Below are 22,115 nucleotides of genomic sequence, written 5' to 3'. Positions count from 1 at the left end.
TGTTTCCTTGAGGCTTCATTTATAGTCATATGATGATTGCAAATGACCTGAAAAACACAAAAAAAATTGATCTAATTAAACTGTTAAAAATTTTGTTTTTCCATGGAAGGCAGGGGTTGGTATTGTTGAACAAGTGCAATAGTCACTTTGAGTTAAAAGTGTAAATTGTGTTATATATACATTTGATACCTTATATTTATATTCAAAATTATTAAATAGAATATTTACACATGTTATATGTATACCTACATACATATCCATATTTATATCATCAAATGTAACACACACACTGGGATTTGAACCCAGGTCTGCTGCCTGAGAGCATTATAATATATTTATACATAAAAACAAACATTTAGAATACACCAGTATTTGAGTGTTTGTGAGCTTTAAACATGTCATGTGCTACATCTTTACCTGTACAACATAAGCGCCATCTGTGCCATTGAGTAATCTTAAGTGTCTTTTTTTTCATTGAACTCGCAGACAATATCATTGAATAACTCATCTTTCCTAGTCAAAGAACCATTGGCCTGCCTGTAAAAAAATATTTGACACATTTTTATTTAATAGTACTGTTGTCAGCAGCTTACTTATGCAGTATACCCGCGTGTCACCCCTCAAGGCGGCTGGATAAACGGAGGAAAAATCTGCGTGACACGTCTCTTGCTTTATTAGAATTAGTAAAGTATAACACACACCGCATATATAGAGGACAAACCGGAAGTTGGAACAGATCCTTCAAAGTAAAACAGGAAATAATCGAGAGCATATTTGTCTGTTTCAACACCCCCACTTGCTCTCACATTATTGGCATCCTAGTCACTTTGCATCAAAAATAAAATACTCATGACCCAAATAACAACTTGAAAATAATCGACAACTTAATTCGTGATGCAGGTTTCGTCATAACATCTGCAAGCATCACTTCAGTTGGACAATACTGTAGGTCTACCTTGCCATCATTTACAGTAGATCTAATGAAATGGTATTTAACATCAATGTGTTTGCTCCTCTGCCTGTTCACGGGATTCTTTGCTAGAGCTATAGTACCCTGATTATCCTCAAACACTTTGGCAGGTGAATGTCCACACGTTTTCATACCATTCAATAGGTGGGTCAAATGTAAACATTCTTGAATAGTTGCGACTAGTGCCATATATTCGGCCTCACATGTCGACAATGCTACAGTTTGCTGCTTTTTGGTTTTCCATGACACAGCAGGACCTCTTTCATTCAGACATACACAATAGCCAGTTGTGCTGCGTCTATCCGTAACATCTGCTGCCCAGTCGGCATCACTGTAGGCATGTATCTGTAGTTTGTCACATTTACGGTAGCATAGTTCTTGTGTTGTAGTACCTTTCAGATATCTCAGTACATGTTTGGCAGTTACCCAGTGCTCTTCAGTGGGATTTGTAAATGACTGTGATAACCTTCCATCCATTTTCCGAACCGCTTGATCCTCACTAGGGTCGCGGGGGGTGCTGGAGCCTATCCCAGCCATCTCCGGGCAGTAGGCGGGGGACACCCTGAACCAGTTGCCAGCCAATCGCAGGGCACACAGAGACGAACAACCATCCACGCCCACACTCACACCTAGGGACAATTTAGAGCGTCCAATCAGCCTGACATGCATGTTTTTGGAATGTGGGAGGAAACCGGAGCACCCGGAGAAAACCCACGCAGGCCCGGGGAGAACATGCAAACTCCACACAGGGAGGCCGGAGCTGGAATCGAACCCGGTACCTCTGCACTGTGAAGTCGACGTGCTAACCACTGGACTACCGGGCCGCCCTGTGATAACCTACTAACTACAAAACTCAAATCAGGCCGTGTGCACATAGACAAGTAAATAAAACTTCCAACCATTTCTCTATACTTAGTTACATTGTCTCGTGGCTTTGCATCATCAGAGTAGTTAAATTTCTGTTCACATGGTGTTTTTCTAGCTTTACAATCCTCCATGTTAAATCTCACAAGTAACTTTTCCACATAGGTTCTTTGTGACATCTTCACACATTCCTCTGACTGATCAAAATCAATACCCAGAAAATGTGTCAGTTTTCCCAAATCTTTCATTTTGAATCTAGCTGCAAGCATGTTTTTCACATTTTTTATTACTTCCTCATCAGTAGCAGCTATGATTAAATCATCAACCCATATTATTATGATGACTTTGTCATTTCCGTTTTCTTTGACATAGACACAATAATCAGCTTCATTCTGAATGAAGTCGTTGTCAATCAAGTAAGAATGTAACATCAGATTCCAATTACGACCTGCCTAGTTAAGGCCGTACAGTGACTTTTCAAGTTTACACACAAGCTTCTGTTCAGTACTTATTACCTCATAACCCTCTGGTTGTTCTACATAGAGCTCACAATCTATGGGTGCATGAAGATAAGCTGTCTTTACGTCCATTTGGTGGAGTAGCAAATTTTCCTGAACCGCTTTTTGCATTAGTAACCTCACGCTTGTCATATTTGCTGTTGGAGAAAATGTTTCCTTAAAATCGACACCATGTTTTTGACTGTAGCCCTTAGCAACGAAACAAGCCTTATATTTGTCTGTGCCATCCTCATTTCTCTTTAATGTATAAACCCAACGTACCCCCACTGCACACTTTCCTCGGGGTAGCTCTGTTAGGGTAAAAGTGTTGTTTTCATTCAATGACTCCATCTCTTCGTCCATAGCTTTGGTCCATTTGTCAGCATTAAGTGAACTTCTTCCTCTTTAAAAGACTGTGGTACGTCACACGCCAATCTATAACAGTAGTCTATGTTAGTAAACGCTTGGTCATCATCATCATCAGTCACATACTCATTAACTCATTTACACCCTTTGACGTGTAAATACGTCAATTAGCGCATAGCCACTCCCTCCCCATGACGTATTAATACGTCAATCACGTTTTTTTCATGGGGGAGGGTGCAAGAGAGTCTGATGCAACTTCTCACCAAAGGATTAGGCTTGACGGCAGTGTTAAATAGCAAAAAAATGGCCATCAGGTGGCAGTGGTGCAAAAATCCACCAGGATCACGCCGCAGAAGTAGTAGAAAGGGGGTATAGTGGAGGAGGGGCAAATGTGGAGAGTGGATTGGAACATTAGCAATGGGCAACGATGGAGAAAAGGAAACAACTAACTAAAAAGGATTGTTTTTTTCGGTATAAAAGCATCCTGGAAACAAAACAACAAAGGAGATGGTGTTTGTGTGGAAGAGAAGATGATGCTTCGGTCACGTAATCGAAAGCAGCACCCGTCAAACGAACGTCGGCATGCGCAAACATGGCGTGCTTCATGCGGCCCGCATAGCTCATGCCGAATTTCGAGTTCATCTGATGAAGATGAACATGCTCCACATCAGGGACCACACCTTGGCAGAGCATTTAGTGCCTCCCGATGCCCCACATCGCCCACAAATCGTCTCCCCGGCGACTTCCAGCGATGACGGCAAAGAGGCTGCATTGCTTCGCATGGCCGACGCCGGTCACACGTCAGCGATTCGCTGGAATCGTCTCGTAATGACGATGGCGAAGACGATGAATTGGAGAGCAATTTGGATCCCGATCTGTCGGACGAATACATGCCTTCGGACATAATGGAAAGCAGCTGAGAGTTCTCGCCAGAGCCGCTGGAACGAGGAGGTAACTGCTGACTAGCTTGCAAGTTCCCATTCAAAACTTCATCACTTCTTATGCCTCCTCAGTCACTTTTATGCACCGCTACATTCCCCGCTATACTATAAAGTTGCCAGTAACACTAATCATTTATGTACGGTTGATGCGTCTCGTAGATGTGGATGAAAATATGCGCCATAAATGTCCTGACTTGCATGTCGCCATTGGTTTTAAAAAAACAAAACAAAACAAAAACAACAGGACACATTTGGTCCGCTCTGCTCTGCTAAAACCACTCGTGTTAAATTCATATTCCATTTCTTTTCAAATTGGATGCTGAGCAACGTGGAATGAATGGGGCAATAGCAGTGTGCGAACATGTATGTGTGTGTGAGAGATGTTGAAATATAAGTGGAAAGCAACAATAAAAAGATAGAAAAATAAAAGTGTGGTAATTGTACATACTTCTATAAATTACAGATTGTCCAACCAGAAGCCAAAAGATGACGACTCCTTGCTTTGGTGGTGGAAAGAAAGGTAAACAAAAGTATTGTACCTCACTCTGCAGCAATACATATTTGCAACTTTTTTATGTTTCTATAATTTATAGGTCGTGCATCTGGACGTGGTGGGGATGAATCGATGTGGTGACAAACTGGATGGAAGCCAAAAACCATCCTCTTCACAGCTGCACTTTCATTCATTCAATTTGCACGTTTGTTCATAGTTCAATAGTTTTGTTCTGTGCAAATAAATTATTGTTAATGTTGTTAATGTTGTTTTGTCGGAGGAACACATTATTGAGGTATTTGAGCTGTCAGAAAAGTAAAATATAGTGTAAAACTTGAAATGATGCTTGAAATGCATGCTTTTACAAAAAGCTAATTTTCTCTGGATTTCTGCAGAAAATCGGCCTTTTCCATAAAACTTAGCAGTTTTCTAATGTTGATTGCCAACGAACGGAGAAAGATAGAAACAAACTTTTTTTTCTGCTGAAAGAAGAGAGTCTCACCTTTCTTTTGACAGGATGCATGTTTATATAGCCATAGAACAGAAAATTCTGTGGGCCTTGCAAATCAGTCAAAATTCAGTAAAATGTGAGGGATTGAGGGGGTTGCTCCAGTGAAAAGGCGTGGTATTCAATGAGTTAATGGTTTTCACAGTCAGCAAGTCCAGGTACTGTACGTCTCTGTGCTTTCTTCCGTTCCACTCGAGAGGCGTTCAAGGCCGCCTACTTCTTCTTCTCCTTTCGGCTTGTCCCTTTTCAGGAGTTGCCACAGCGAATCATTAATTTCCATCTTTCCCTGTTCTCTGCATCCTCTACTCTGACTCCAACTACCTGCATGTCTTCCCTCACGGCATCTATGAATCTCCTCTTTGGCCTTCCTCTCTATCTGGTTTGGTTTGGTTTGTTTATTGAACATAAAACATATGCAGTAATAATTTGACAGAAAATAAGGTAGATAAAATAGTAAAAAGAAAGAAATCAGTCTTCATTCAACACAGTTAAGGGAGTTCAAGGGAGTAGGAAGAAGTAAGAAACTTATCTAGTCCTACCCCGTTATGTGTTTATATCTAATAAATCATTTTTATATCAATCAGAAAAGAAAAAAAGTAAGAAGAAAGAAGTCTCCATTCAGGCTCATACTTTACCCTTAACCGTGATATTTTTACAACTTTTGATTTGGTTCGTTTGAGTAGACCTCGGTCCAGTTTAGTTTTTCTAGGTCTTGCTTAAAAGCATCGATGGAGCGTTGGGTTCTTAGTCTTATTTGTTATGTGAGTTGTTGACTTAGCTTTTCTATCAAAATAATTATGAAAAACTGCAAAGACAGGTAGGTGGTCACTTATGTCATTAATGAGAAGTCCACTTTCCATTTTATGATCAATCTTATTTATAAATATGTTATCTATTAATGTGGCCATGTCAACTGTTATTCTGCTAGGTTTCAGGATTACTGGGAAAAGGCTGTTGCTGTACATAGTATTTATGAAGTCAGTTGTTTTTTTTGTGTCCATTTGGGTTTATTAAGTCAATGTTAAAGTCACCACATATTATTTGTGTTTTCTTGTCGTTGTAGAAACTGAGCATATCTGTTAGTTTTTTATTGAATGTGTCAATACATGATCCAGGTGTCCTATCGATGCAACTTATGATGATATTTGATGCCTTTTTATTATGTATTTCAATGGTTAGACATTCCATTAGGTGTTCTATTGTGTTTGTCAATCTCTCGATTTTACTGCATTTAAGTGCTTTGTCTCGGTCGGTCGGTGAAAGCCCTCGTTATCGAGGAATGCGGCCCCTAGGACAAGGCGACGGCTCCTGGTGCTTGTGTCTCCGATGACTGTGGAGGCCCAGTCTTCCCCGGAAGCCCCGCCCGCAGGATTGACAGAAGTGGGTTGGGGGGCCGGGCGGTTGCCGGGCCCTCTCCTTCCTCCGCGCTCGCCGGTCCTCCTCCGCAGCGACGCGTCGAGTCTCGAGGATCCGGACCCCGCCCCGCACAGCCCCACGCCAGGCCGCCCGATCCACGGCCAGGTCAGCCCACTGTGCCGGGGGAATCCGGCAGCGCTGAAGATGACCCTTTAGCTGGTCTTTGAATCGTCTTTTCGGGCCACCGCAGGGACGGGTGCCCTCCAGCAACTCCGTGTAGAGGAGCTGCTTCGGGAGACGGTCGTCGCTCATCCGCTGCATGTGGCCGGCCCACCGCAGTTGGGCCAGGGTGATCATGGCCTCGATGCTCGTGAGGCCAGCCCGGGTGAGGATCTCATTATTGGTCACTCTCTCCTCCCAGGAAACGTTGAGGAGAGATCGGAGTCGTCCTTGGTGGAACCTCTCGAGCCTCTTGATGCTGCTCCGGGGTCCAACATTCGGCGCCATAGAGAAGGGTCGGGAGGACGACAGACTTGTACACCATGATCATTGGTGGAAATGGCGTGATTCCTGAAGACCCGACGACCGAGGCGTCCAAAGGCTGTGTGGGCTGCCTGGATACGGTAAGTGAGGTCCTCCATGAGGCCGGCGTCCTCCTGGATAATGCTGCCCAGGTAAGGGAACGCCGAGACCTGCTCGATGGGTTCGTCGTCGATGGTGATTTGGGGTGGACGATGGTTCAGGTGGAGGGTCTTTGTCTTTTTGGTGTTAACGGAGAGGCCAAAGGTCCTGTACGCCACGGCGAAGCCGTCCGCGATGAGCTGGAGGCCCCCGGAGGAGTTGGAGACCGCAGCATTGTCATCAGCGTACTGGAGTTCGCTGACGGTCGTGACCATGGCCCCCCGCCTGCTCCTCAAACGGCTGAGGTTGAAGAGCGACCCTTCAGTTTGGTAGCGTAGTTGCAAACATTTCATAACCTTCTATTTCCATTTCACTTGTTTTATCTTCATCAAGCCAAGTTTCTGATATGGCAATTATTTTAAATTTATTGAATCTAGTCAGGTATTCTTTGATTTTTGTGAAGTTTTTATAGAGACTTCTACTGTTTAAGTGTATTACTGAAAGTGCATTTTCCAATTTTATATTAGTGTTGAATTGTTCATCCAGGTAATAGTCAGAGTTTGTTACCCTTTGTTTGTTCTTGAAGAAGTTATTGTCTGGGTCCAAATTGTTCTCGGGATCGAATGGCTTATAGTCAATATCTTCAAAGGGTTGGAAGTCCATGTTTTTGGGATGTGAATTTCCCGCTCCCTCGCGGTCGTCGCTGGCTCCCTCGCGGTCGTCGTTGGTTCCCTCGCTGTCGTCGCTCGCTCTCTAGCCGTCATCGCTGGTTCCCTCGCCGTTGTCGCTGGCTCCCTCGCGGTTGCTGGCTGGACGTCTCCTGGGTCCCTCGTGGTCGCTGAATCCCTTGCGGTCGTCCCCGACTCCCTCACGCTCGCTGGCTGGCTGCCTCCCGGCTCTCTCACGCGTGCTGGCTGGTTGTCTCCTGGCTCCCTCAGGCTCGCTGGCTGGCTGGGTGTCTCCCAGTTTGCTCGCGGTCGCTGGCTCCCTTGCGGTCATCGCTGGCTCCCTTGCGGTCATCGCTGGCTCCTTCACGGCTGCTGGCTGGTTGTCTCCCAGCTCCCTCGCGGTCACTGGCTCCCTTGCAGTCGTCGCTGGCTTCCTCTCGGTCGTCTCTGGCTCCCTAGCGGTCGTCGCTGGCTGGTTGTCTCCCGGCTCCCTCGCGGTCGCTGGCCCCCCTGCAGTCGTCGCTGGTTTCCTCTTGGTCGTCTCTGGCTCCCTTGCGGTCGTCGCTGGCTTCCTCGCGGTCGCTGGCTTCCCTGCAGTCGTCGCTGGCTTCCTCGCGGTCGTCACTGGCTCCCTCACGGTCGGTCGTTGCTGGCTCCCTCGCGGTCGGTCGGTCTCTAAAACGTTATTGTCCGGGTCCAAGTTGTTCTCAGGGTCAAATGTCTTGTGGTCAGTAGGGTTGGAAGTCATCAAAGGGTTGGAAGGGTCATCAAAGGGTTCGAAGTCCATGTTTTGTGGTATGTGAATTTCCTGCTTCAGTAGGGTCAGAGTTTTTGTCGTCGGGTGGTGAACAATTCTCAGTATGCTGCTTGATGGTGTTGAACTCGAGCCTGTTGTGTTGGAGTACTGGTGCCGGGGTGGACGATAAGTTTGTCATGTCTTAAGTAGGCAGTTTCCCTTCTGTCACGTGCAGCTTTTAATTTTGGGAGGAGCTCTTTTCTTTTTTGTCGTACGGCATCTGTAAAGTCTTCGTTGATTTCGATGTTGGAGCCTTTTAAGTATTTTGCTTTTTGTAGGATCCTTGATCTGTCCTTGTATTTTAGAAATTTCACCACAACTGGCCTCAGTCGAGGTCTTCCAGGTTCTTGTCTTCCTGTGCGGTGAGCTCTCTCCACCTCAATTTGCCCCTGTATCAGCAGCTTCTCCTTGAGGATTTTTTGAACTTTTTCCTCTGTTTCAGTCCACGTTTCTCCCGGTTTTTCCTCAATTCCATCAATTACCAAGTTTTTTCTTCTTGACTGTCCTTCCAAGTAGTCCATCTTGTCTGTTAATACTAGCATGCCGTCACATATTTTGTAGAATTCTGTTTGCATGTCTTTGGAATGGCCAGTTTGACAGATTAGATTTTTTTTAATGTCGTCTACCTCTTTTTGGGTAAAGTTGATGCTGGATTTTATTTCTTAGACTTCCCTGGTAAAAGTGTCAAGTCGTGAGTTTGTTGAGTCTATTATCATCTTGACAAATCCTTTGGAATTTTCCTGTTGTTGATGCAAGAGCGCTGTAAAAAGCTCTTTTTGTTGCTGGAGTAATTCGTTTACTTGAGTGATGGTCAGGAAGTCCTCATCCTGCTTTGTGTCTTGCTTCTGTTTGGGTGGCATTTTGTCAGGTCTCGTTGCTAGCCGGTTGTATGCGAGTTTGTGACGTGTCCAGTGGGCTTGCTGCTGGGTGTTTCTAACGTGGCAAGTGGGTTTACCGGCTCCCTCACGCTCGCTGGCTAGCGTTTCCTGACAGAGCTGCACCCATCTCCTACCTCGGGCCATAAAGTTCATAAAAATCAATAAAAAAAGATGTTAAAATTATGTTCTTAATTGTCCATAATTTTCAGGGAAATCTTCTAAAATCCATAAAAGTCCATAAAAATTAACCTGCGGTGTTCATTTCATTTGTGTATGTCATTTTCCCCACCCTTCCAATTCATAGTTTTGTCGGAACATGCAGGACCTGGTACCCGCTCTGCTTTTTCGCCGTCTCCAATTAGTTCCGACGATGATCACGTGATCACTTCGGGTCACTCCGGGAAACAACAATAGATTGACACCATCCTGGGGCAGTGAATGGATGGTTTGGTTGCCGGCTCGGCAAACAATTACCGTATTTTCTGGAAAAATCTATTCATCGAATTTATCGATCTCAACAAGTGACAGACAAATATGTAGCGACGCCACTCGAGCGAAGCGCGCCTCAGCAGTCGATAGTCCACTGCTCTCTGCTGTGTGTGCGTCAGCTAAGCTTAGCTGTTGTTTCGGCTCGGCTAGCTTTTTGTTGTCGTAGATCAAAGCGTATTTGATTTGCTTGGTTGCTTGGTTGAAACCAAAATAAGTGCGCGTGCGTACATGTTGGCGCGGACGCACACACAGCAGAGAGCAGCGGACTTTCGACTGCTGAGGCGCGCTTCGCTCGAGTGGCGTCGCTACAAATATTCCGGGCCAATGCTATTTTCAAGTGGCATGGCTGGAGAAGCCGGAGTTCCATGTTTGGGTCGGAAAAATTGCTGGCGATTATATATCAGCCTACTGCCGAGTGTGCAAGAAGGGCATCTCCGTGAGAGGTAAAACTTGTCATAGCCTCCTGGTCAAGTCAAATGCATTGAGGCACACAGCAAAACAGAAGAAAATTGATCCCCAAGAACTTGCAAAAGAGATTGAGGTGAAAACTAAGTCACTGTCTGCTATTCCCTAATTGTCATATCAGTTTCATATTTGTCATTATAAAACATGTCTGATCATTGAAGGTGATATGAGGGAAAATAATAGGGTTGGACCATTTGGGATTTAGACTTCTGACATGCATTTCAGCTGTTCAGGTGTACTGGATACTGCTAAGATGGGCAATCAGTACTCCTGTTAGTGAAACCAGATTTTTCTAAACCCTGTCCAGGTGTTGTGTTTGTTCGAAAATAAATAAGTTTTATATTTTCTCAATTTAAATTTTTCTTTGTGTGTTTTATTTGAGAATTAATTAAAAAGTTTTTTTTTTCATTTTCCTACCTGGGAAAATGAAAAATTTGACATACAGTATGTCAAATAAAGGGTTAAGTGATTGCCCCTAAAAATAAAGATGTGCCCGCCCTTCCTTTGGCAGCAATGATTTGAACACCAGCTCAGTGATATGTGGCTTTCTGTTCAGCCCGTGTATTGCTGAGCGGGCATTAAATCCACCGTGAATCCCCCGCTGAATGGAGAAAAGGTCCTTAAAAATGGCTAGATTGGTCCACAAAAGTCATTAAAAGGTCCATAAATAAAAAGCAAGTGGAAGAGTGGGAACCCTGTACCTGGTAGCTCCATCTCTAATATTCTCCTACCAATGTATCCGCTGTCCCTCCTCTGTACATGTCCAAACCATCTCAGTCTGGCCTCTCCAACTTTTTCTCCAAACTTTCCTGTCTGAGTTGTCCCTCTGATGACCTCATTTCTGATCCTGTCCATCCTAGTCACTCCTAAGGAGAATCTAAGCATATTTAACTCAGCCACCTCTAACTCTGCCTCCTGTCTTTTGTCAATTGCTAGTGTCTCTAGACCGTACATCATTGCTGGTCTCACAACTGTTCTGTAAACTTTTCCCTTCACCTTAGCTGACACCCTTCTATCACAAATCACTCCTAACACTTTTCTCCAGCTGTTCCATCCTGCCTGCACTCTATTCTTCACTTCTCTTCCACAGTCTCCGCTGCTCTGCACTGTTGATCCTCGGTACTTAAATTCCTGTACCTTCGCCACCTCTGCTCCCTATAACCTCACCGTTCCACTCGTCTCCCTTTCATTTATGCACATGTACTCTGTCTTACTACGACTGACCTTCATTCCTCTTCTCTCTAGCGCAAACCTCCTCCTTTCTAGGTTTTCTTGTAGCTGCTGCCTAATCTCACTACAGATCACAATATCATCTGCAAACATCATAGTCCAGGGGTGGGCAAACTATGGCCCGCGGGCCAAATCAGGCCCGTTGGTCTTTTTAATCCGGCCCGCCGAAGGTTGGTACACAATTAAGGTTCGATGTCAACGACTGCATTCATTTCATTTGGACTTGTAATGACAGGCATTTCAACGCCAGGTGGCACAGTTACTTGAAATTGCAGAGCATAGGGAGGAAGGGGGAGACGATACGGAAGCCCGCAGTAGCGCCAAGTCAAGCAAATCCCGTTCGATACGGCGGAATAATGTACTCTTAAAGTCTCAAAAACGTGCCAAAAAATGCAAAATACTGCTTTTTAAATAAAGAAATCCAATTAATCGTATGTCGAATTTAGTTCAACCTTTTGATCCGGCCCTCCATATTATTTTCTGGTTCTCATGTGGCCCTATGCAAAAAATAATTGCCCACCCCTGTATAGTCCAAGGCGACTCCTGTCTTACCTCATCTGTCAATCTATCCATCACCATAGCAAACAAGGGGCTCAGGGCCAATCCTTGATGCAGTCCTACCTCCACTTTGAAGTCTTCTGTCCATCCAACTGCACACCTCACCACTGTTGTACTATTCTCATACATGTCCTGAACCAACCTAACGTACTTCTCTGACACCCCTGACTTCCTGGGGGGGGATATAGAATTTATTTTGTGTTGAATGGAAGGAGCGTATCACCATCTAGTGGACGCATTGTAAATTGCGCCTTTTCGTGCAAGGCGTCTCATATGTGAAAACAAATTCCAAAATAGCCATTCATAATCCAGTGTGTCTTTTCGTGCTGAAAATACGGTACATAAAGGTGCATGTGCTTTGCCCATTATCAACAGCACTCTGGATGGTGGTGTAGTTTCCCAACAGTCTCAAGATGCTGTGGTGCAACCTTTGCCCAAGAAACGCTGGTTGTGCTGGAGTCTATCCCATCTTACTTCAAACAGATGGACAGGATACAACCTGGAATGGACAGCAGCCAATTGCAGACCTCGAAACAGTTTCCAGATAAATTGGCCAGAAAATGTTGAATAAAAGTGGTTAAGGTCATAACCTATTGATTTATTAATATAATGTTCCTCACATTTAAAGATTTCTACAAATATTATTATACCTACTGTACATCAACCTGGTCTTGGTCTGGATTGATCAATACAATCTTAAAATACATGGTAACATCTTGTTTTGCTTGTTCATTTTTTTTCCTTTTGTTGCTGTGGCATTTATGTATTTATGTCCATCCATCCATCCAATTTCTGAACCGCTTTTCCTCACAAGGGTCGCGGGGCATGCTGGAGCATATCCCAGCTGTCTATGTATTTATGTTTAGGAGCTAAACAGGTATTTGGAACTGTGACACACAATGGAACCTTACGCTTAACAAAGTGTTAGGCTGCATTGATTACATCTGCCCCTGGAGCAGCCCTGGAAAATGTCCCTTTTCCTTATTCCTCTTATCACATTTGGTGTTTCAATGAAAAAAAAACATTAAAAGGCACACTTATTAAACATAATCTAACACATTTATGAAAACAAGCCATTCACTGAGAGACCAGCCAGAATACCTTTTATATATTTATATATATATATATATTAACTGGATAGCTGGAGGGAGGAGCCAACACAGAGGGTGATGGTGTTTTCTCGTTTTGTAGAAAAGGAGTTAGTATGGCTTCACTTAACACATTGGAGCTGAAGCAGTAATGAGCCAACCTGCACTTGGCTGCAAGGCGAGTTGAAGGCTGGCAGCTGTCTGCTGTCAGTGTAAAGGGCACTGGAGGGGTACGGTGATCTTTTTTTTTATCACTCACTTCTGAGTTAGTTCTGGCAATGCGAATTTTCCATTAGCCCTTAAGTCAAAGACAGACAGAGACAGCTATTTCAGCAAAATGATGAAAAAAAAACCTGAAAAAATTATTTAATTTCAGCGACTCCCTGTTATAAATGCGTGTAATTTTCTTATATGACATTGTGTAATCTATTATCTGACTTCAAAAAGTCCAGGTCAATTTTCCCCACACATCATCATATTTATCATTTAGCTGATATGAACAACATGCATGTGGAGTTTTTCTATACATTTTGCCGTGTCCGTTGGACAGCACAACCATGCACCATTCACCATGTTGCATATTGTGATTTTTGTCATCAGTTGGTGATAGCCTTGTGTTGAACCCATGGAATCCACAATACATTAAAGTGAAGTGGATAGTAATCAGTTAAAAAGGGAAGTGGAAGAGTCAAGTTTCTCTCCAAAATTCAATAAAATGCCTGAAAAAGAAAAGTTGGCCAAGAATTTTGACTCCCTTTCAATATATTAAAAATAGTGAGACACTTTATCCACCTTATTCTTGGGGCTCTGATAACAATCAGTTATCGGCCAGTGACCTCGGAAACACTGAAAGCAGCGGTAACCTATCATTTTTGTTTTGTTTTGTTTTCACGAGCAATTTTTGTTGCCTGAAGTGGTTTATTTTAAATTTTCATGTTTCCTTCTCTGAATGATGATCAGCTTCTTCGCATTCAAAAATGACAACTTGTTGCGCTTTTGTAAAAAATAACCAGATGGAGTTGAATCTGTGGATGCAATTGTAATGTTTTGAACATGCACCCTAGTCAAAGAGAGAATGTTGTTGTAAGAATCGGAACAGAGTCCACCACTTCCAGTACCTTGAGAAGACAAGAAGGATGAGGGTCAATATCTTAATTTGAAAAGACCACCTAAAATATTTTATGTGTGCTCCTATCATTCTCCTACCCCCCTGCACGAGCAAGAAGTGGAATTGTAATTTTTTCTCTTAAAATGGCATTTCCGCACCGTTTAGGTATGTAACTGTCAAATTGGTCTTGAACATTGACCAAGTGTTGGCTCTGGTTCATATATATGAGTGGTACCATTAATTTAAACCAGAGGTCTCCAACTCCGGTCCTCGAAGGCTACCATCCTGCATGTTGTGATGTCTCCCTCCTCCAAGACACCCGAATCAACCGGAGGTGGTGACCCCTGATTTATACAAAGGCTAATGGGGTGAGGAAGAAGGGGAATAAAGTGTTCTTATTTTCCATTCACAAAGACTTCCTCTCGGAGGGCTACATGTTGTAAACGTCTGGTATACAAAGCCATATTTGAGAAGCTTGTGGAGTAATGCAGAAATCCAGTATGGCTGAGCTTCTGCCATAAAAAGTGAATGAAATCCAGATTAAGGCAGGCCCACCACCACTTTTCACTGTCCATAAAGGTTATGAACAGAATCGGCGACAAAGGGCAGCCTTGGCGTAGTCCAACCCTCACTGGAAACGATTCCAACTCATTGTCGGCAATGCGAACAAAACTCTGACATCGGTGGTATTGGGACCGAGCAGCCCATATCAGGGGGTTCGGTACCCCATACTCCTGAAGCACCCCCCACAGAACTCCCCGAGAGACGCGGTCGAACGCCTTCTCCAAGTTTACAAGGCACATGTTGACTGGTTGGGTGAGTTCCCATGTACCCTGGAGGACCCTGCTAAGGGTGTAGAACTGGTACACTGTTCGACGGCCGGGACGAAAACCACAGTGCTCCTCCTTAATCTGAGGCTCGACTTCCCGACGTACCCTCCTCTCCAGCATCCTTGAATAGACCTTACCAGGGAGGCTGAGGAGTGTGATCTCTCTGTAGTCGGAACACACCCTCCGGTCCCCCTTTTTAAAAAGAGGGACCACCACGCCGGTCTGCCAATCCAGAGGCACTCTCCCCAATGACCACGCAATGTTCCAGAGGCATGTCAACCAGGACAGCCCCAAAACATCCCGAGCCTTGACGAACTCCGGGCGGATCTCATCCACCCTTGTCATCGATGAGCTTTTTAACCACATCGGTGAGTTAAACCCCAAGATAGAAGAGCCCAACACAGAGTCCTCGGACTCTGCTTCCTCCAAATAAGGCGTGTTGGCGGATTTGAGGAGGTCTTCGAAGTATTCTGCCCACTGACTCACAACGTCCGACTCGAGGTCAGCAGCACCCCATCCCCACTGTACAAAGTGTTTATGGTGCACTGCTTCCCCCTCCTGAGACGTCAGATGGTGGACCAGAATTTCCTTGAAGTCGTCCAAAGGGCGGGTTCCATGGCCTCACCAAACTCTTCCATGAAGGACAGATTAAGCGAAACACAAAATCACAGAATTACTTCATAAAACACTAATCTTGAGTATTCCTGGAGCCAACCAGATGAAAGCCGATAGGAATGAAGCATGGAGACGAGAGCAATGACAACAAGCAATACAGAAAGCAAGGCAAAACTCAAGCACCTTCCTTCCACAGGCACCACACGTAATTATATCAACCAAGGCTGATTGCAAACATGTGCAGTCGAAGGCAGGTGGGGTTACAACACTCTGCTAATAAACAGCGTCATGCTGGGCAAAGACAAAAAATAAATAAATAAAAATACCAACATGCCAAAACACCAAACGTGACAACTGAGTCACAATGTGCTGAGTTAGCAGCAGCCCATCTCAACCATACAGAGTATTGATGTCACACTGTTTTCTTTTCCTGGGCGACTGGTTTAATTTGAGAGCGAGAGGGAAAAAAAAACTGACTGTCACACCTATACAGTGATCCCTCGCTATTTCGCGGTTCATTTATCGCGGCTTCGGTGCATCGCAGATTTTTTCAAAGAATCATGAAAAAAATATATACTGTATATATATATATATATATTTTTTTTTTTTTTGAAGTCCGCAAAAATCAGTGTCTCAGTGTTGTTTACTATGCTAGTGTGCGTAGTGTGTGCGTACTCTGCTCAAGGTCGGAAGGTCCACGTGTGGCACATGTGTGTGCGTGCACGCATGGGCGCACAGGTGAGGACACTTTGATCCTCTCCTCTTTCATCTATAACTGCTTCAGACAACAAAATGTATGCAGAAAAGTGGTGAAGATTGCACGACTGTCTGTGTCCTATGTGTTGTGTTGTGTTATTTTTGTTATTTTGACTTCAAAATGGCGCCGCGAGAGTGGCTGCCTTTCCAGCAGCTCCTATATTTTGTTGTTCTACTTCTTCCTTTGATAACTTTGCTGCTGTGAATTGGGAATTTCTCCATTGCGAGACTAATAAAGGTTTTCTTATCTAATCTTATCTTATGTGTGTTGCTGAGAGAGAGAGACTTATAAGAACAAAAGCAGGTCTATCCATCCTTTATTGTCTAAACAACCTTAATTGACTAATCATAAACAGTCTGCTGCACGCTTGCGGGATCGCTAGCCTCTGTGTGTGTGTGTGTGCGTGTGTTAGTGCGCTCTGCTCAAACGCAAAGGCCCACGTGGGGCAATTTTTTTTTATATATACAGTATATGTTAATTGGTCGCTACTTCGCGGATTTTCGTTTATCGCGGGTGGTTTTGGTCCACATTAACCGTGATAAACGAGGAATTATTCTATACTTAGTCGGGTAATAGGGTGGTGCTGTTGGTTTTGTATTTTATTGGATTTGTTTGGGGTGGTCAAAATGCTATTGGAAAAGCCAGGATCACTATGTACAGCAAAGGCCTGAGTGCCAGTCTCAGCTGTGACAATAGCAGCTGAAGCTATTTGTACGACAGCAATTGAACAGACCACAGCTTGAACAGTTTGTTTTGAATGCTTCAATATTCAAGGCCTCATGATAGTTTTCACAGCTGTCACTTTCGTCAATAGTTTACGTTTTTATGCAAAATGATTTGTTTTTGTTGTAATACAATCATATGTATAACATGGTGGTGATACACAGTATTTTGTTTGTGTGTGTGTGTGTGTGTGTGTGTATATATACTGTATGTGTGTGTGTGTATATATATATATATATATATATATATATAAATAGTTGAGTCTGTAATCTCCAATAACGTGCAACAAATATGCATGCATGCCTGCCCCCTGACCCAACCTACAGCACGATTAGCGCTCGCATATACTCCCTCTTAGATTGATGTTTATTGATGTAGTCCTAGTGGGGGCTGCTTCACATTGGAGAGAGGAGCTTGTCCCTTCTGGCTGCTGTTTTGACAGTTGTGAGTTTGAGCATCAAATGGCAAATCTCTTAATCTGCCTTTATTCATAAAATAAACATGGCTGATATTTTCTCACACATTCCAATCTCAATGAATGCAAAAATGTAATACTACAGGGAAGTTAGCGACAACAAGAAAATTATGACGTGTGACAGACAGGAGTTGAAGTTAAAGGGCTTCGAGGCAGTTAGAAGTCTGGATGTTATCCACCAAACATTATAACCATGTCTCTCTCTCTCTCTCTCTGGATTTTTGCTATTTGCAGGCCGGACCATATCTATACCCGGCAAATACTGGTGTCCACTGCAGACAAATATATATTTTAGCAATATTTATTTTTATTTTGTCTTCATTCACATATTTGGCATTGGAGCAAACCAAAAGTAATTAAAAGTACTTGAGTCACATTACTTCAACATTGTGGTCCAGTACTTGTATTACATTACGAACTACATTTTTAACAGGTAGCTACTAACTGACTAACACACACACGCACACACATACACACGCTCACAAGGCTCAAAATTAACTTTTTTTTCTTTGACAAACAATTTTTTTTTTTTTGGTTTACCCCACAGATTTGAAGCAAGGGTTTTATTAACCAACAATAGCAATGTAGCAGGGCTGTGGTATGGCTGCAGCTATTATTTCAGTGTTTGAGTATCACACTGACATTTCTATAAAACAATTGTGTATTCTTGTAGAGCAGGGGTATCAAAGTCAAATGGACGGAGGGCCAAATAAAAATTTTTGCTGCAAGCCGAGGGCCAGACTGATCGAATGTTCATTGAAAAATTGAACAATTACCGCATATTGCTTATTCAACCAAATTTAATCCACTGAAAACATAACAAATACATTCCAATATGATAAGATAAATAAAGCAACATTTTCTTATGGCTCTGTCAGTAAACTTTAATTTTCAACAGGCAAAAAAATAAATAAATTCCCTTGTATAAAAATACCCATAACATGAATGAAAGAAGCCGGTATTATTCAAGGCACCATCAATAGTCCATATTTTCCAGTGGCAGGCCGTGCATTTCAACCTTAGGCCTTCAGTGACGTCACATACATTAACACAATATAGGCTCGTGAAGCAGCACTTAATTTCAGGAGCATCAAGTATGCATTCACAATTAAGAGCAGGAAACTAAATTTACAGATATTGTCAAAAATAAAAAGATGATTTAAAAATACTAAATAAAATGCCACCCAAATTACGCTGTGATCTTAAACAAGTCTGTCCAATAAATTGCGCAATGTCGCAGTTTCATAAAAGACACCAACCACACAAGAACAAAACAAACTATTCTTTGAAAATAAAGTTAACAGATCATTTGCATTTTGAGAATAGGCTATACAACAGCAAATAACTGAAAATGTTGAGCAGCTGAGATTGAACAAACTTTAGTGCACGAAGGTGACTACAATGTGCCATTATAAATTGCAGGTGAGCAGATTTATTTGATACATTTTTGTATCTTTGTTATTTTATTTCATTACCATTAATTTAACACTAACGAAATAAAATGACAAGAAGAAATGTAAAATAAAATTCATTTTCACGACTATAAGGCGCCATTAAAAGTCTTAAATTTTCTCCAAAATGGACAGGACGCCTTATGATGCGGAGCGTCTTGTCTATGCGCTGAGTTCCAAAACCTGACTGACAGCCGACACGCTGTTTATATAGAGAAAAGGCGGAAGTGACTGTGGACAGGCATGCGGCAAAGAAGTCGGCCAATCAGTGAAGGGTGGGCGTGTATATATACATATATGGAGAGAGAGAGAGAGAAAAGGCAGACGTGAGTGACGACAGGCATGCGGGGAAGAAGTCCGCCAATGAGTGAAGGGTGGGCGTGTAAGTGGACGCTAAAGGGACGCCCCAAGCAGGTACCAACACCTGTATAGAGTGTGGCTATGTGCATTGTTGCAAAACAACTTCGGTTTTGGTTTCTAAGAACCCCCGAAAATAAATTCTACAAAGAGACACGCCTACGAAGCTCAGTTCAAACTTCAAGCCATCGGTTATGCTTTTGGCATGCGTGCCCATCTCACAGCAGCGGTGAAAAACCAAGTCAAGCAAATGAACTCTGAGCTGGCCGTTATTCCCGGAGGCTTGACTAAAGAACTCCAACCGCTGGACATCGGCATCAACCGGGCGTTCAAAGTAAAGTTGCGAACGGCATGGGAACAATGAATGATCGATGGCAAACACAACTTTACAAAGAGTGAGAGGCAGCGCCGGGCGAGTTACGCCACAATTTGCGAATGGATTGTGGCTGCTTGGACGAACGTGTCTGCTTGCACTGTTGTTCGAGTTTTTGGCAAAGCCGGCATCATTTCTGTGGAGCCACATGGCAATGAGAGTGACTCTGACAACGAGAGGGAACACGGCGTTTTTGATGGATTACCGGTACTTGCACAATTGTTCAATTCTGATACAGAGGATGAGGACTTTGATGGATTTCTGGGTGATGATTGATCGAAAAACATGAGTACATTGTACGATGGCTAAATAAAATACAAGGGAACTCAGTTTTGCTTCCGTTGCCTTTTTAAAAACGTGTTTTTAGCTTGTATCTGTATGTCTTGGCATGCTACTGTATGCTTCAAGCTAACGTGTTTTTAGCGTGCGCGCATGCATGCCGTATGTTTAAGCTGGCGTATGTTTTACCACTTTAAAATTGTGCCCAATAATACAGTGTGTTTTGTCTATGTGTAAAATACAGAAATAGCACCCATTAATGAGACTGCGCCCAACCATACGGTGCGCCGAATGGTCGTGAAAATACGGTACTCACCAATGTAGTGCCTGTTCACTGAGCTGCAGATCTACGTTTTTAAACGCACCGTAGCTTGTAAGTGCCCAGCCGTGATCTGATGTTTCCTTGCTGCCTTGGTAAAACAACTTGAATTGGTAAATCCAGTGTGGCTCCAAACACCAAATCGGTCAGTTGCAAGCAATAGGCATTCCCAGCAGTACAATTTGCAGTGTTTCTCAGAGGCTGTGAGCTACGGGTACCGTTCATAATTGCTCGCCTGAAAATGACGGACAAACCGTTTTCCTTGCTGGGACAGGCTAGCTAGCGCAGGAGTTGGGCGAATTCTTTGCACAATATCCAGCTTTTTGTGGAAGGTCCGTCTTGAAAATTGCGTGGACAGTAGTTCTGCAATCAGATCAACGTCTTTACTTCGGCCATTTTGGGTTAAAATGCAGTAATAGCTCTAGCAGGCGCTAATCCAATCACTGAACGCGCCCGTCCAGTCTCGACGTAAGCCCTTGAAGCTGGCCCTGGTACGCAGACTCGTGATCTGATTGGCTCTTGCAACCTGACTGTGCCCGTTCACTTACAGCGCACAGGGGCCTGCTCTGTTTAATCTGAAGGCCCCGAGCAAGTTTAATTTACCTGGCAACACAAGCTAGCTGAAATATGATTGGTTAAAAACTCTACCATAATAAATAAATTATTCATCGAGTGGCTTTCAATGTTATTTAAAATAACTATTTAATAATTATTTAAAATAACATTGAAAGCCACTCGACTAAGTGGAAATAATATGACGTAAAGAATACAGAGAATAATTTTGTTTACGTATTTATGAAAATAAAATAGCATAAATTAAATTTGTTATTCTCAGAAATTTATTAAATTTACTTTTCTGAGAATGTTTAGGCCAGCAGAGAAGGCCTTGCTGGCCCTGACGGAACGCCACTGATATTTTCTCTTTTCGCAAAAGTAGGCTAAATTTACTTCAAAGACAAACAAATAAGAGCAATTTTCGATCATTCACTCGAATAAAATATTTTTGAAACATAATTGGATTGAAATACATAAAAATTAAAGTGCAAACATTTATTAACCAAAAGCAACACTTTCTTCAAGGAGAAGTAGCATGCAGTTAAAGCAAATATCATACTTTAATTTTTAAACTTGAACTGAGTAAAAACTCTTAATATGTGATTGCACAGTAATCCTGTATTCACTTCTTTGAGGCTGAGGCTGATACTTGGTGGTGTCTCATCATTTCATCAATATTTGGGGTCAGCTGAGCAAATTCTCAAAATTGAGTGAAGGTGTTCAGCAGTAAGTAGACCTCTGTGTGATGTTTTGTTCAGTTTCATTAAAAAAAAAAAGTTGTTCACACAGGTATGTGCTGCCAAACATCGACGTTTGAGCAGCCTGGATGCGCAGGTTGGCCATTGTGGCGGGGAGGAAACGGGCAAACTGTGCAGCACCCCTCTGCCGTATCTTTTTCATGCACTACAGTTGTGTCATGCATCGGATGTCAAGCCAAAAATCCCCTGTCACGCTGAGGCTGGAGTCCACTCCGCGGATGAAAATTGACAACCGGGCAACGTCAGAAACTTCAACGTTCTCATCCACAGCCAAGGAATATGGGATGACATATTTTAACAAACTGCTCTTTTAGATAAATGGACAACTGCTCTACTCGCTAGGCAATGGTGTTTCTGCTCATGCTCACGTTTAAAAAGAGTTGCTTTTTTTGTCGGGGCAAACTTCGTCATAAACTTGAAGCATACAGTTTTTAATGAAATCCCCCTCCGTAAGTGGCCGGGCTGATTTCGTGATCTCTTCTCTCTTCTGCCGCAATAAAACTGGCCGTGACAGCAGCCTGGCTTCGTGATTTGGCTTTTGTTGAACAGAGCCTGTTGAGATTTAAGGCTTCATTTTAATTCCTCAACCTTCTGTAGCCTTTGTTACATGTCTATATTATTGTTTTTGTTCGCGTTTTTCGTTTCATGATGTCATCGCAGATTACACTCATTCAATACCGCCACACTTTCTCCGCACAGAAGACACACAGGTTTTCCAGCTACGTCC

This window comes from Hippocampus guttulatus, chromosome 12, assembly GCF_054856545.1.
Source record: "Hippocampus guttulatus isolate MCC_2025c chromosome 12, RoL_Hgut_1.0, whole genome shotgun sequence".
In the NCBI taxonomy this organism is placed as follows: Eukaryota; Metazoa; Chordata; class Actinopteri; order Syngnathiformes; family Syngnathidae; genus Hippocampus; species Hippocampus guttulatus.
Note: the sequence above shows the minus strand (reverse complement) of the source record.